General features: G+C 37.7%; 1 protein-coding gene across 1 annotated transcript in view; it reads left to right on the forward strand.

Annotated features, from left to right (window-relative positions):
- Positions 1 to 12,314, forward strand: part of LOC306651154 (uncharacterized protein) — a gene marked incomplete at its 5' end in the record, with an annotated part of 1,066,319 nt that overhangs the window by 37,545 nt on the left and 1,016,460 nt on the right. The window contains one exon of the mRNA XM_079123650.1: positions 8,286 to 8,393. The remainder of the gene's footprint in view (positions 1 to 8,285; positions 8,394 to 12,314) is intronic.

The raw sequence follows: 12,314 nt of genomic DNA on the forward strand, positions 1-12,314 counted from the left end.
GGGGATTAAATCACCTGTTGGGTCAAGACTCTTACAATCCAATCGTTTCTCCTCTGAGCCAGGAAGCATTGTCTAACATGTGAACTTTTCAGGGGCACCTCATATTCAAACCATAACAAGAGGTATTGGCGAGGATTGGAGGGGGGAAAGGTATACTCATACATTGCTAGTGGGATTGCAAATTGGTGCAACCACTCTGCCACTAAGGGTTTTCTTGCTAAGGGTTTCTTTGGCTATTCTGGGTCTCTTATTTTTCCAAATGAATTTCATGATTGCTTTTTCTAGTTCTATGGTGAACGTCATTGGCATTACGTTTTTTAACAATTTTGGTAGCATGGCCATTTTGACAATATTAATTCTGCCTACTTAAGAACATGGGAGATCTTTCCATCTTCTAAAGTCTTCTTCAATTTCTTTCCTTAGTGTTCTGTAGTTTTCATTGTAGGGGTCTTTCACCTCTTTTGTTAGGTTGATTCCCAAGTATAAGTATTTTAACTTTTCTGAGGCTACTGTGAATGTGGTTGTTTATTTTTCTTTCAGTGGATTCATTACTGATGTAATGTAAAGGAATGTGTTTGATTCATGGATATTAATTTTATATCCTGCTACTTTGCTGAATTCATTTATGAGTTCTAGTTTTCTTGTGGAGTTTTTTAGATCTTCTAATTATAGAATCATGTCGTCAGCAAATAGTGATAGTTTGAGTTTTTCTTTACCTATTTGTAAAATCTTTAATTTCTTTTTTCTAATTGCTATGGTTAGAGTTTCAAGGAAAATGTTGAATAAAAGTGGTGAAAGAGGGCATTCTTGTCTTTTTCCAGTTTTTAAGAGGGAATGCTTTCAATTTTTCTCCATTTAGAATTTTGTAGGCCTTGGGTTTAGCATATATGGCTTTTACAATGTTGAGGTATGTTCCTACTATCCCTAGTTTTTCTAGTGTTTTGAACATGAACCAGTGCTGTATTTTGTCAAATGCTTTTTCTGCATCCATTGAGATGATCTTATAATTCTTTTCTTGAAGCCTATTGATATGATGAATTATGTTTATTGATTTCCATATGTTGAACCAACCTTGCACCCTGGGATGAACCACACTTGATCGTGGTGCACTATCTTGTTAATATGTTTTTGTATGTGATTTGCTAGAATTTTATTGAGAAATTTTGCATCTATGTGCATCAGGGATATTGAGCTGAAGTTTTCTTTTCTTGATGTGTATTTGTCTGATTTTGGTATCAGGATGATATTAGCCTCATAGGATGAGTCTAGAAGGGTTCCCTCATTTTCTATTTCATGGAATAATTTGAGGAGTATTGGTGTTAATTCTTTTTCGAAGATCCTGTAGAACTTGGCTGAGAATTCATCTGGTCCTGTACTTTTCTTATTTGGTAGGCTTTTGATGGCATTTTCTATTTCATAAATTGAAATTGTTCTGTTTAAATCATGTATGACCTCCTAATTAAGTTTAGGTAGTTAAATGTCCCTAGAAATTTGTTGATGTTGTCAATATTTTCTATTTTATTGGAGCATAAATTTTCAAAATAGTTTCTAATTATCTTCCGTGTTTCAGTTGTGTCCATTGTGATATTTCCTTTTTCATCATGTATTTTAGTAATTTGGGTTTTCTCTCTTTTCCTCTTCATTAGTGTGGCTAGGGGTTTATCAGTTTTATTGCTTTTTTTTTTTCAAAGAACCAACTTCTTGTCAGTTTTTTTGATTGTTTCTTTTGTTTCAATTTCACTGATTTCAGCTCTGATTTAAATTATTTCCTGTGTTCTATTGTTTTGGGTGTCCATTTGTTCTTCTTTTTCTAGGACTTTGAGATGTAATGTTAGGTCACTTATTTGTTGACATTTCGTTCTTTTAATATATGAGTTAAATGCAATAAACTTTCCTCTTGGTACTGCCTTCATGGTGTCCCAGAGATTTTGACATGTTGTATTGGCATTCTCATTTACCTTTAAGTATTTTTATTTCATCCTTGATTTCTTCTATCCATTCATCATTCAATAGTATATTATTTAGTTTCCATGTGTTAGAGTAGCTTCTAAGTTTTATCTTATCATTGATTTCTAATTTCGGTCCATTTAGATCTGATAAAATACAGGGTATTATCTCCATTTTTGTATATTTGCTAAGAGTTGCTTTGTGGCATAGCATATGGTCTATTCTAGAGAAGAATCCATGTGCTGCTGAGAAAAATGTGTATTTGCTTATTGATGGATGAAATATTCTATATATATCTGTTATGTTTAAAGTATTGATTGTATTATTTACTTCTATAGTTTCTTTATTTAGTTTTTGTTTAGAAGATCTGTCCAGTAGTGAGAGAGGTGTGTTAAAGTCACTGAGTATTATTGTGTTGTGGTCTGTTTTGTTCTTGAAATTGAGAAGGGTTTGTTTGATGTACATAAGTTCTCCATTGTTTGGGGTATAATTATTTACAATTGTTATGTCTTGCTGATGTATAATTCCTTTCAGTAGCATAAAATGACCTTCTTTGTCCCTTCTGATTTATTTTAGCTTCAAATCCACTTTTTCTGATAGGATGGAAACCCGTGCTTATTCACACAATCCATGTGATTGATGTTTTTTCCCATCCTTTCACCTTCAGTTTGTAGATGTCTTTGCCATGAGACGAGTCTCTTGGAGAGAGCATATTGTTGCGTCTTGTTTTTTTAATTCAATCTGCAAGTCTGTTTTTTGATTGATGAGTTTAGACCATTAACAGTCAAGGTTTATTTCACTTGGAGCATGATATTCTCCAATTCCATCCATTTATCTGCAAATGCCATAATGTTTTTCTTCTTTATGGCTGAATAATATTCCATTGTATATATATATATATATATATATATATATACCACAGTTTCTTTATCCATTTGTCTGTTGAAGGGCATCTAGGTTGGTTCCACAATCTAGCTATTGTGAATTGAGCTGTTGTGAACATTGATGTGGCTGCATTACTGTAGTATGCTAATTTTAATTCCTTTGGGTGTAAACTGAAGAGTGCAATAACTGGGTCAAAAGGTGGGTCCATTCCAAGTTTTCTGAGGATCCTCCACACTGCTTTCCAGAATGGCTGCACCAATTTGCAACTCCACCAGCAATGTAAAAGTGTGCCTTTTTCCCTACATCCACACCAACATCTATTATTGTTTGTGTTCTTGATAATAGCCATTCTAATTAGAGTAAGATGAAATCTTAGAGTTGTTTTAACTTGCATTTTCTAATTACTAGATATGAACACTTTTTCATATATTTATTCATCACTGGTATGTCTTCTTCTGTAAAGTGTCTGTCCAGTTCCTTGGCCTACTTATTGATTAGATTCTTTGTATTTTTGGTGTAAAGTTTTGTAAGTTCTTTATAAATTTTGGAGATAAGTCAAATGTTTTCCCTGATAAGTGGATGATGATATGTAATGGGGGTGGGGGTGGGGAGTGAAAGAAGAATGGAGGAACTTTAGATTATGTAGAGGGAAATGAGAGGGAGGAGGGTAGGAAAGATAGTGGAATGAGACAGACATCATTACCCTATGTACATGTATGATTACACAAATGGTATGAATCTACATCATGTACAACCGTAGAAATGAAATGATGTACCCCATTTGTGTATAATGAATCAAAATGCAGTCTGTAAAAAATTAAAAAAAATTAAAAAAATAAATTGAAAAAATATTTCAAGATTATTATTGAGAAATGATTCCTGGTATTCCTGGTAATTTTGGTTTATTTCTGTTTTTTAATTTGATTTAGTTTCTCCTCTGATTGACTCTTCCTTTAATGTAGTTCCTTCCTTTGCTGGTTTTCACTTTTTTTTCACTTATCCTCATGGAATATTTCATTGAGAATATTCTGTAGTGCAGACTTTCTAGTTGTGAATTCTTTTAACTTTTGTTTGTCATAGAAGGTTTTTATTTCATCTTAAAATCTGAAACTTAATTTTGCTGGCTATAAAATTCTTGGTTGGCATCCATTTTCTTTCAGAGCTTGAAATACATTGTTCCACATCCTGCTAGATTTGAGGATCTGGTTTGAGAAATCTGTTTCGGTCCAAATTGGTTTCCCTATACATATTTTGCTTTTTTTCTCTCATGGCTTTTAAGATTTTATCCTTATTCTGTATTTTAGTCATTTTCATTATAATGTGTCTTGTTGTGGGTCTGCTGTAATTTTGTACATTTGGGGTCGTGTAAACCTCCTGTATTTGATTTTTCCATTTCATTCTTTAGGTTTGGGAAATTTTCTGATATTATGTCATTGAAAAGATGGTGTATTCTTTTGGTTTGTATCTCTGTTCCTTCATCAATCCTGATAACTCTTAAATTTGGTCTTTTCATGTTTTCCCATAATTCTTGGAAGTTCTGTTCATGGATTTTTACCATCTTCTTTGAATGGTCAACTTTAATTTCAATATTAAATATTTTGTCTTCGTTATCTGAAGTTCTGTCTTCCAATTGGTCTTGTCTGTTGGTGATGCTTTCCATTGAATTTATAATTTGCTTTATTGATTCCTTCATTTGGAGAATTTCTGTTTGTTTTGTTTTAGAATGTCCAACTCTATTGAAGTGATCTTTCACTTCCTGTGTTTTCTCTTTGATTTCACTCTTTATACCATTATTTACTTCACAGACCTGTTTAACTATGTGCATTCTAAACTCGTTCTTGAACTTTTCTTCTACTGTGTTGTCAGTGGACTCTCTTATTGGGGCATCTAGGTTTGTTTGGCGAACACTATTCCCTTGTTTTTTCACGTTGCTTGTGTGTTTTCTCATGTAGTTGTATGGATCTGAGGCAATAGAGATTCTACCTTGTAGACCTATGTTGTCCCTGAAGATTTCCAGTACCCCACCTTTAAGAGGGAGACCAATACCAATAGCACCCAGTTTAAACAATATATAGCCTTAAATCTAATAATAGCTCCCACAAAAGCATCTACTACTTTCTTGCTATAGACCGAAATGATGAGTTCAATCACTGTCTACAATATGAACAGAAAATTTGCGAAAAGCGTTTACAATTTCAAATGGTGGACAGAGAAAGAATGGATATGATGTTCATGAGAGAGAAAGAGAGAAACTATAACAAAAAATCTACAGGAAGAGTGGAAGAGGAGCCAACAGAGATTGGCCTGTTAGGTGGAGAAAGGGAGAAAGGGAATCCAGGAAAACAGACAAGTGAGGGAAGAATACATATAAAGAGAAAAATATTAAAAATATAAGAATATACAACAGAACTGCAAAACACTATGCATGTATCACTGTCCTCAACAAACTGGTGCATGGAAAATACCTTGCTCCAAATATGGTTGAGAGAGATGTTAGAGAAGAAAAAAATAAAAATAAAATAAATCTTGGTGGAAAATTGAACAAGTATTTCTGTTTGTGTTTGGAATTTTCTCAGCCCTGTCTCTGACGTCTAACAAGCTTGCCTGGCCCAGATTGGCCCTGGTAGACCTAGTTACTATTCCACCAATCTGGGCTTCAGATCTCTGGCTTTGGCATGTTGCAGTTCCAAGTTCTTAATGCCACTGAAATTTGGAGAGAGACCACCAGGGATGAGCAATCCTGAGAAACAAAAACTAGATGGCAGCAACCAGTGCTCCTAGGAGGAAGACCTAAGGTGCAGCCTAACCTGCAGGCACCCGGACACTGAACCTTTAAGTCCTGGCCTGTGTCCCCAGACAGGGGCAGCTGTGCCCCAAGATGGTGGTGGCAGCAAACCTGCTGGCACCCCAACCCCCCAGGCCATGGTTGGCATCTCAAGATGAATGCAGCCATGTGCAACTGAACCTGAAGTCTCCCTGGCAGAGAACCTCTGGATAGTGGTGGAAGCAGTAGTGGCAGTGTCTGCCACAGCAGTAGCACTGACAGCGACAGCAGTGTAGACGGCAGCAGCACCCAGAGAAAAGACATCTGGGTGCCTTCTGTAGCAGTATCAGGGACAGCTGCACCCTGAGAGAATTCTGGGCAATGGCAGCGGTGCCCACAGCAGGGGCTCCTGGAGGAAAGACTTCCAGGCATCAGTAGTAATGGCCTCGGTAGTGGTGGTACCCAGAGATAATACTTCTGGGCCTTTGTGGTCATGGCTCCTGCTGCTGTCAAGAACACCGCTGCCACCCCCTGGAGACCACCTGGAGGTCTTCTCTCTGGGTGCCAGCCGCCATTGCCACTGCTGCTGCTGCTGATCCCCCATCTCCTGCCAGCACCACCAATGACTGCAGCTGCTGCTGACCCCCTGCCTGCTGCCTCTCATCCTGGGATATGGCAGTGGCATCTGTGGCAGTAGTGTCTGCTTACTGTAGCAGTTTACTGTAGCAAGGTGTCCCCCAAAAGCTCACGTGTGAGACAATGCAGGAAGATTCAGAGGAGAAATGATTGGGTTGCAAGAGTCTTAACCCAATCAGTGAATTAATCCCTGATGGGATTAATTGAAGTGGCAGGGTGTGGCTAGAGGAGGTGGGAATTGGGGTGTGGCTTTGGGGTATATATTTTGTATCTGGAGAGTGGATACTCTCCCTGTTTCCTGATGATGTAAGCTGCTTCCTTCTGCCACACTCTTTTGCCATGATGTTCTGCCTCACTTCTAGCCCTGAGTAAGGTAACTGGCCTTCTATGGATAAAATCCTCTGAAACGGTGAGCCCTCAAACTTTTCTTCCTCTACAATTTTTCCCGTCAGATCTTTAAGTCACAGCAGTGAAATAGATGACTAAAACAGCTAACATCCCACTGTGATAGGAATTTTCCCTTTATTAATCAGAAGTTTATTTCTTTTCTGCTTTGTGAATTACATTTAATTATTTTGACTTTCTTTTATTGTTCCAGCCTTTCTTTTTGTGACTGAAATAAAATGTGGAATTCTGTGAGGATCATGTAACTGGAAAGGACTGTATTTAAATGAAATTATTAGAATCAGATTTCACTGATAGATTTCTCTAAGGTCAAACTTTTTTCAATGTAAGATAACAGTATTGGAAGCCAAAAATCTCCATGATTAGGGACAGAAACCACTGTAGAACCTGGTCCAAATTTGCTTGACTGCCTAATCATGGTTCCTAGGCTTATAGGCCAGTATCCCTTCCTATTTTGTTCTTTTGTCATGAGTAAAGTCCCAGAAATGTAGTATTACCCTGGCCTCAGGGGAGGAATAAGGTAGGAGAGAAAGAAGAGAAACATGCTTTGGTTAGCAAGGAAGCTTCTTGCAGTTGTGAGATGACCCTAAGGAAGTTGAAGGGAGTTCATCTGGTCCTCCCTGATAATAAAACAAATGTACACAAAGTGGGTAAGAATTTTTGGTTTGGAGAATGAATTATTTTTTAAGATCAGAACTTTAAAATTAAAATAGTAATTGTGTAAAATGTATGCATTTTTTTTTATCATTTCTTGACCTATACTTTTAAAATCTACCCTAGATTTAGCATGCTTCCATATAGAATTGTTCAAAACTTTTACCTGCTGGTAAAATTTACACTATGGTAAAATACATTTTATGAGAAGTTCTCAATAGTAAATTGCAGATGAAATTAGAATAATCAGTGTCTTTAAGGAAATGTCATAGAGATACTACAAAATCTTTTCCTATTGACTCCCTAGTTCTGATTGGCATTTCTCTTTTCTTTACTGCTCTGTCAGTGATTTATTTGAGGCTGAGGGCAGATGCCTGGATGATTTGTGAGGCCTACCTAATGCCATGGTGATAGGGATCAGTAGTTTCCTCTAAGAAGTAGTAAAATGCATCATCTCTATTGAACAAACAATATTTCTAAAAATATTTTGCTAAGCATAGAAGTAAAACTTGAGATTTACTGTCAGGAAAGAAACATTAGAAAGTTAATCCATCTGCTTCATGACATGATTGGCATTTCTCTCAATCAAACTTTATCTGTCAACCCAGTTGAAAGGAAACAGGTGTCTCAAAAAGATGTTCATTTCTACATAGTCTTCTTTGGAGAAGGAGGAAGAATTCTCCTTGTCACAGGGCATTTTGCCATATCACTGCTTTTCAAAATGAAGTTGAGGACAAGAGACTGTTAAGACCAAATGAAAGAAAACCAGTTGTATCTAAAACCTTGGATAAAGATGTATCAAAAGCTAGGCGACTAAAAGAAGTGATTCTTGTTTAATTATTTATTTTGTACTTTTCTATACCTAGAAAATGAATTATATGCTCATTACAAAAATTTGGAAAAGTTGAATGAACACAAACCAGAAAGGAATTATATCTCTCAAAAATAACCTTCTCATTTTTCTATGATTCTCCTTTATTTGAAACATTTCCAGGCTATGGATTTCAAACCAGAGACTGATGCTACTGGACCAGCAAATTGGCATATTCAATGTGAGAAATGAAATCAAGGATATTAAAAAGAAAAAAACTACACAAACATGGTAAGTGTGTTTTAAACAACATTGCAAATGAAATTTTCTGTTAGAGATAATTAATACTTTTGCTTTGGTAAAATACATCCATATTTTATGAATAAAATACATTATAATCCATACTACTGTATATAATTAGAATATAGACTGTGGTAGTCCAGGAAACATTAGGAAGTTGGGAAAATACAACTTTACAAATACCACACAGGAAATACAGAAAGAAATTGGATTAGAGTATTATCAGGCATTATAACTCTTGGTAATGGATATGAACACTTCTTGCTTATTCTAATGTGGGCAAGAAATACTATTATTACTATTAATTGTTATTACTAAATATATTGAGAGGAAATCAATGTAGGAAAAACTGAAAAACAAATTGTACATAAATTTCTACTGATTCTTTTGGAAGACATGAGGGCTGAATATACAGTTTGAGAAACAAATATTTGAGAAGTGGTCATGTAGAAGAGTGATTTTCTTTGTTCCTATGAATCCCAGAGGTATATTTTAATCTAAAAACGATTTCCCAGGATACAGACTTATAGAGCTTCCTTAATTTAAAAATCCCTTTAGAAAATAGATATTAAATTAAATGATAACTAGATAGTATCCTACACTGACCAAAATTTTCCCTTATATTTCAAATTAAGTCCAGCAATTTTACTTCACTTTGGATTTCTTTTGATTAAAACTTGGGAAGGGCTTTGGGAGCATAATGAGTTGTTTTCCTTTTTGAAAAACATATTTGTATCTTCATGTTGCATACTCTCCCCAAGTCGGCCTGTTAAAATATTTCTTTCATGTTTGAGTTAGAAACATTTCCAGCACTTGAAAAGCAAATACAGTATGTTTATGTCATCTAAGAAGCCACTAGTTTTTTGCTAGTCTACTGATGTGAAAACTACATAATTTGTAACAGCCCAAAGTGGCTGAGATTGTAGGAAGTTGACTTCTATTCTTTGAAAATTGAACATTATTTTATTATCACAGGGTTTATATTTTATTCCTCAGTTAAATCAGGGTAGGATAAGTGTCATAACAAATAATTTTTAAAAAATCTCAGGAGGTTAATTCAATGAGAGTTTATTTATCACTCACTTGAAGGGTAGGGAGTATAGGTGACTCTATTCTACTGAGTCATTCAGGGGTCCAGTCTCCCTACATCATGTGTTGTAGATCACTTCCACCAACATTTCTTTGGCCAGACTCAATAACGTGGCCTCTCTTAACTGTAGTCCTGCAATATGCCTAGGAGGAAATGAAAATATTTTATGAATACATGCATAGTAATTTCTGGATCATCCCCTACCCCCAAAATGTAATGGTCTGCAATCAAAAGTCTGAAATCTTCTAGATTGTTTTTTAAAATAGAAAGTCATCATTAAAATCAGAGGAATGGCTGTGTGGTAACATTTTGGTTTTGAGGTGTCCCCAATATATACCTGTGCAACTTAAATTGGTGTTATGAAGACTGAGAGTTGTTGAGCTGAGGAGGCTTTGACACATGATCATACATTATCACACAGCATGATATGGGGCAGAGGTTTATGACTTTGGCATCCTATTCCTGAAAATTCTCAAAATTAATCTGTGAATCCATGTGTAAAAATACATTTTATAAATCAACCTCTGAGTCAGTGCAGCCTAGGAAGTGAAAAGTAGCAGTAGGATCTCATTAGATGCAGTCAGGAAGGGTATTTCTGAGGAGGTGGGATATTTTAGTGGAAATCTGATTGATAAGATGAATCCAACCATGTGGGGAAGAGTATTCCAGATAAAAGCCTTAAGGTGGGAATGACCTTGTTGTGTGGCTGAAGCTCAGGAGCACAGGGGAGGAGAGTTGAAGAGTCAAATTATACTCAGATGGGTATTGTCCATCTCATGTTGGTCTCATGGACCTGTGAGAGACTCTGTAAGAGGGAGAGTTCCTGTAGAATACAGGTGAGATGGCTGGAGATAAAGCAATTATTTTGTTCTGCATCAGGATTGAGAACAGAGGTCATGGATCGTTTCAGGGGGATGTAGCAGAAAGGTAAAAAGTAGCTCCAGTCTTTGATGACACTTCTTTTATACAAATGAAAAAGAAACCTCTTTCTTGCTTAAAACAATTATATTTTCATTCCTAGCATCCAAATACAATTGCTAATTGATGTTCCTTTCCCCATCAGAAGCAACTTTTTAAAACAACATTTCCCAACTTCTGTGCTCTATGATAAATGGTTTCCTTGGTCAAATAAGTTTGGTAAATGCTGCATACTCCATCCCCACTTGGGCCTTTGTTGATTTCCCTATTTAAAAATGTACCAACAGCACTAGCACCATCCACCTTTCTGATATTATTTCATTGAATAAATTGTTCATTCCTTTGGCTTGTTTCTCTAGGCCTTCCTCAATCCCAATAATTCTTAAATTTGGCCTTTTCATGATATCCCATAGTTCTTGTAGATTCTGTTCATGATTTCTTACCATCTTCTCTGTTTGTTCAACTTTGTTTTCAAGGTTAAATATTTTGTCTTCAATGTCTGAGGTTCTGTCTTCCAGGTGTTCTATCCTATTGGATATGCTTTCTATGGAGTTCTTAATTTGGTTTATTGTTTCCTTCATGTCAAGGATTTCTGTTTGGTTTTTTTTCAATATCTCTAACTCTTTATTGAAATGATCTTTTGCTTCCTGTATTTGCTCTTTTAATTGTCGATTGGTGCGATCATTCAATGCTTGCATTTGCTCTTTCATCTCGTCGTTTGCTTCTCTGATCATTTTAATTATGTACATTCTGAACTCCTTTTCTGTCATTTCTTCTGCCATGCTGTCATTGGGTTTTATTGATGTAACATCTAGATTTGTTTGCAGCATTTTCTTTCCTTGTTTTCTCATATTGTTCAGGTATCAGTGGACCGCTGAGATATTGCAGATTTCCTCTATTGACTTACAATGTCCCTGAAGATTTCTATATATATTCCCCCCTTAGCCTTCAGTAGGCTGAAGTCTTGGAGGAAGTTGATAATGCGGTGCTCCACAAGGAAGCTGCCTCTCTAGGAGTGGTGGCCTTCAGGTGGGGTATATTCCCTGCTAGTGGGCAGAGGTGCCTCCACTTGTTGAACAATGGTCATCCAAAGGCAACTAGGCTGTGGGCTGAGGCAAGGCCTGTTCGGGCCTGAGTCTCTGGTTTTACCGTCCTTGTGGGGAAACCTCACCAGGCAGGGAAGACTCACCCGGTGGGGAGGTCTCGCTGGTCAGTTCCCTCCTAGAGGTTCCCCTCAATTTACAGCTACTGCCTGGGCTGGGCTGCCTTCCTCTGCAAAGTTCCCAGGGGCCCGGCCCTACCTCCTGGGCCTGGGAGCCTCACCCTTCGCAGATGAATCTCCTTAGGCTGCCCTTCCTCAGAGAATTTGCCCACAGGCCTGGAACCTTCGCTCCGCCCCTAAGCCTGTCTCTGTGCGGCTCTTCCACCCAGAAGCCTCCTAGATCCTGGGACCCTGCTCTGCACCTAATCGCCTGGCTGTGTGGCCCCTCCTCTGAGCAGCCACCTGTGGCCCCGAACAATCACTGTGAGTCCCAGAGACCCGCCACACGCCTCTTCCTCCAGACAGCTGCCCAGTATTCCGGTGCGGTCACTAGGAGTCCAAGAAACTCACTTCGTGCCTCCTCCTCCCACCAACCACCCGTAGCCCTGAGCAATCAATCACTCCGTGTTGAAGTGACCCTCCCCGTTCCTCCTCCTTCTCCAGATAACCCCCCGGGTGTTCAGGAGTGGTCGCTCTGAGTGGCTCTGAATCCACGTGACCCGCTGCACGGGTCCTCTGGGCAACCGCCCGGAGCTCTGGTGCGGCCACTCAAGACCAAGCGTCCCACCACGCTTCTCCTCCAGGCAGCCCCCCTGTGTTCAGGAGCTGTCACTTTAAGACCAAACAACTCACCACTCGCCTT

The sequence above is a fragment of the Sciurus vulgaris genome, assembly GCF_902686455.1.
Source record: "Sciurus vulgaris genome assembly, chromosome: X".
NCBI lineage: Eukaryota > Metazoa > Chordata > Mammalia > Rodentia > Sciuridae > Sciurus > Sciurus vulgaris.